This window comes from Mandrillus leucophaeus, unplaced genomic scaffold (genome assembly GCF_000951045.1).
Source record: "Mandrillus leucophaeus isolate KB7577 unplaced genomic scaffold, Mleu.le_1.0 Scaffold629, whole genome shotgun sequence".
Classification (NCBI taxonomy): Eukaryota; Metazoa; Chordata; class Mammalia; order Primates; family Cercopithecidae; genus Mandrillus; species Mandrillus leucophaeus.
The window spans coordinates 2,029,293-2,034,100 of NW_012106797.1; the positions used below are offsets into that span (position 1 = coordinate 2,029,293).

Consider the following 4,808-nt stretch of genomic DNA (forward strand, 5'->3'; position numbering starts at 1 on the left):
ATATCGACTGGCCAGGCCGGTCTCGTACTCTGGACCTCAAGTGATCCCACCTCGGCCTCCCAAAGTGCTGGGGTTACAGGCATGAGCTACCATGCCCGGCCAGACTCCCCTATTTTTGAACCTGATTAAAAAAGAAACGGCAAGGAATCCTAGCGGTGTAAGCCACACTGGTCACCATCCTGAAAGGAGGGTAGAAAGTGCATCTGGCATTCCATTCCCCAGCTATTGTGGATGTTAACGTTGCTGCCAATGGCTCACAGTTTCCCCCTTCTCTGGAGAACTGCTGTCTGCCAATGGGAGCCACTTCACCTCTGAATTAAGTCCCATCCCTGGGGGTACCGTGGAGCCAATGGTAGACTGATATTGGGGTCCAAAAGCCTGAACCCGTTATCTGAAGGTGGGACAACTCGATGTTGTGATATATGCTTGAGATGCCACACACGCCCTTGAATCTGGCCAAGGCGAGACTTTATCTGAGACCATTTGTGCTCAGCCTTTTCCCTTCGTTGTCTTTCATCTCTTCGTCTCTTAGAGAGCTGAGCACTCCTTCGATAAATCACATGCGTCTGAATCCTTGTAGCCAACTGTTTCTAAAGGGCCCAACTGAAGAGGGTTAGTACCCGTATTGGTCCCAGAAAACAGGTTCTAAGGATGGGATTCTGGAATTAGATCACCCACTGAAGAGAGAGCAATAAGGATCACATCACTGGTGGTAGGTGGAGTAAGTACTGTTATCAGTAGTCTCTGACATGCAGTAGCAGTGGCATTCATTGCTAAAATGTTCACCTCTGGTGAAGTGAGAGGGATACAAGTAGAGGGGAATGTGAAAGTCATGCCATCTCTAGCATTTGAGAGGAACAGGAGATACGGTCATTTTAAGGATTTTGAAATGGAGCAGCTCCTGCTAAACTCCATTCTTAGCTTGGAAAAAAGAAAATGACAGATGTGACAGATGCAGGGCAATCAATTGTGAATTTAAAGCAAAATATGAGAATCAGAGATTCTCTAATTCTCTAATTGAAAGTATTTAAAGAGACCTTTATTTCCTGAAGCTGAAGAGCAGAGAGAGTTGAAGACCAGGCCCAGAATTCATTTTAAGGTGGCAGAATTTCAAAGAACAATGAATTTTCAGCCTCAGCAAGTTTCCTATGCCAAAGTCAGGATCTTGTTAGGGAAAGAACAGGGCCTAGAGACTTGGGATGGGATATCTGGGTAGATGCCCCTGAGGGTCTTTTTTTTTTTTTTTTTTTTTTTTTTTGAGACAGGATTTCACTCTGTTGCCTGGGCTGGAATGCAGTGGCACGATCACAGCTCACTGCAGCCTCAACATCCTGGGCTTAAGCAATCCTCCTGCCTCACCCTCCTGAGTAGTTAGGTCTACAGGCACCTGCCACCATGCCTGGCTAATTGTTTTGTTTTTTATTGGGATGAGGTCTTGCTATGTTACTTAGGCTGATCTCAAACTCCTGGGCTCAAACAGTCCTCCTGCCTCGGCTTCCCAAAGTGCTGAGATTACAGACGTGAGTCACTGCGCTCAGCCCACTTGAGGATCTTGAATGCTCAGATTCCACAGAACTCCCTGGGCCTGCAGAAGTGGCCCAGTCCCCCTTGTTGAAAGATAAACCCCATTTCCCCCTTCACTCTTGCTTGTTTGAAAGCTATTCAGTAGCCTCTAAACAAGGCAAGTAACTTCCAGGAGGATGCTGGCCCATCTCAGGATCTGCCCCCTCCTACCTGCCTGGCCACCAGACCCATAACTCCTCTGAAATCAAGGCTCAAGAGAGATGTTTAATGATTTGCCCAGCACTTACACAGGTGATGTGTGACAGAAGCGAGGCTGTAATCCAAAGTGGAACTAGTGATGAGATTCTTTACAGCAAGCTGCATTCACTAAGGCAGTTTTCCTTTCTAAATAAATCTCTCAGACTTTCACTGAGTCAATAGAGATGGGAAACCGGTGATGATCACTATCTCCCTATAAACAAGTATCATACACTCAGCTTATTAAGTTACTACCCAGTCCATTTTTTTTTTCATTGACATTTCCCATATGCAAGGCTGGCTACATAATTTCCAGGACCCAGTGCAAAATTAAAATGTGGGGCACATTTTTAAAAGCACAGAGAACTTTTCCTGTGGCAGCAGCGGTGCTGAGAGGAGCATGGCTCTCTCCTCTCCGCCATGGTGTGTGCTCGCCCACTGATATCGCTGTACTCTGAAAAGGGGGAGTCATCTGACAAAAATGTCACTTTGCCTGCTGTATTCAAGGCTCCTATTCGACCAGATATTGTGAACTTTGTTCACACCAACTTGCACAAACACAACAGACAGCTGTATGCTGTCGGTGAATTAGCAGGTCATCAGACCAGTGCTGAGTCTTGGGGTACTGACAGAGCTGTGGCTCAAATTCCCAGAGTTCGAGGTGGTGGGACTCACCATTCTGGCCAGAGTGCTTCTGGAAACATGTGTTATGGAGGCCGAATGTTTGCACCAACCAAAACCTGATGCCGTTAGCATCATAGAGTGAACACAACCCAAAAACGATATGCCATCTGTTCTACCCTGGCTGCCTCAGCCTTACTAGCACTGGTCATATCTAAAGATCATCGTATTGAGGAAGTTCCTGAACTTCCTTTGGTAGTCGAAGACAAAGTTGGAGGATACAAGAAGATCAAGAAGGCTGTTTTGCTTCTTAAGAAACTTAAAGCCTGGAATGATATCAAAAAGGTCTATGCCTCTCAGCAAATGAGAGTTGGCAAGGGCAAAATGAGAAACCGTCACCGTATCCAGCGCAGAGGCCCCTGCATCATCCATCATGAGGATAACGGTATCATCAAGGCCTTCAGAAACATCCCTGGAATTACTCTGCTTAATGTAAGCAAACGGAACATTTTGAAACTTGCTCCTGGTGGGCCTGTGGGACATTTCTGCATTTGGACCGAAAGTGCTTTCTGGAAGTTAGATGAATTGTATGGCATTTGCCGTAAAGCTGCTTCCCCCAAGAGTAACTACAATCTTCCCATCCACAAGATGATCAATACAGATCTTAGCAAAATCTTAAAAAACCCAGAGATCCAGAGAGCCCTTCGAGCACCATGCAAGGAGATTCATCGCAGAGTCCTAAAGAAGAACCCACTGAAAAACCTGAGAATCACGTTGAAGCTAAACCCATACACAAAGACCACGCGTCGGAACACCACTCTTCGCCAGGCCAAGAATCACAAGCTCTGAGTGGATAAGGCAGCAGCGGCAGCTGCCGCACTAGAAGCCAAATCGGATGAGAAGTAGGTTGCAGGCAAGAAGCCTGTGGTAGGTAAGAAAGGAAAGAAGCCTGCTGTTGATGTTAAAAAGCAGAAGAAACCTCTGGTGGGAAAAAAGGCAGCAGCTACCAAGAAACCAGCCCCTGAAAAGAAGCCAGCAGAAAAGAAGCCTACTACAGAGGAAGAGAAGTCTGCTGCATAAACTCTTAAATTTGACTATTCCATAAAGATCAAATCATTTTGGACAGCTTCTTTTGAATAAAGACCTGATCAAAGAGGCAGTGAGAAAAAAAGAGCACAGAGAAAATGATGTTAAAGTACCAATATATGACTTTTTCCTTTAAAAATATTTTTATTAATTACAAAGCATAAGAGGGTCAACATCAGTAATTATTGCGGAAATCAAAATCAAAATCACAATGAAATACTACCTCAGGTCAGGCATGGTGGCTCATGCCTGTAATCCCAGCACTTTGAGAGGCAGAGGCAGGTGGATCACTTGAGGTCAGGAGATGGAGACCAGCCTGGCCAACATGGTGAAACCCCATCTGTACTAAAAATACAAAATTAGCCAGATGTAGGGGTGCATGCCTGTAGTCCCAGCTACTCATAAGGCTGAGGCAGCAGAATCTCTTGAACCTGGGAGGCGGAGGTTGCAGTGAGCCAAGATCACGCCACTGCACTCCAGCCTGGGTGACAAAGTAGGACTGTCTCAAAAAACAAAAAAAGAAATACCACCTCACACTTACTAGAATGGATACTATTAAAAAAAAAAAAAATAAGTATTGGTGAGGATGTGGGAAAATTGGAACCCTTGTACACTGTTGTTGGGAAGGTAAATTGTTATAGACTTTAGGGAAAACATTGTGCCAGTTCCTCAAAAAACTAAAAATAGAAGTACCATATGATCCTGCAATTCCACTTCTGGGTATATACCCAAAATAATTGAAAGCAGGGGTTCAAACAGATACTGGTATACTCATGTTCATGACAGCACCATTCACAATAATCAAGGAGTAGAAGCAACCAAGTGTGCACTGACAGATGAATGGATAAAAAAATGTGGAATGTACATACAATGGAATATTATGCAGCTTTAAATAAAGGAAGGGAATTCTGACACTTCTAAAAGACGGATGAATTTTGAGGACATTATATAAAGTAGAATAAGCCAGTCAGTCACAAAAGGACAAATATTTTACGATTCCACTTCTATGAGGTATCTAGAGTAATCAAATTCAGTAGTCAAAGTAGAATGGTGGTTGGCAGGGGCTGGAGAGAGGAGAGAATGAGGAGTTAATATTTACTAGGTACAGATGGACAGGTGCGGTGGCTCATGCCTGTAATCCCAGCACTTTTGGAGGCCGAGGCAGGCAGATCACGAGGTCAGGAGATCGAGACCATCCTGGCAAACATGGTGAAACCCCATCTCTACTAAGAATACAAAAAAATTAGCCAGACATGGTGGCAGGCTCCTGTAGTCCCAGCTACTCAGGAGGCTGAGGCAGGAGAATGGCATGAACCCAGGGGGCAGAGCTTGCAGTGAGC

General features: G+C 44.9%; 1 pseudogene; it reads left to right on the forward strand.

Moving 5' to 3' along the window:
• Window positions 1-2,147: 2,147 nt before the first annotated feature.
• LOC105554136 lies at window positions 2,148-3,545 on the forward strand (annotated as a pseudogene).
• Window positions 3,546-4,808: the final 1,263 nt, after the last annotated feature.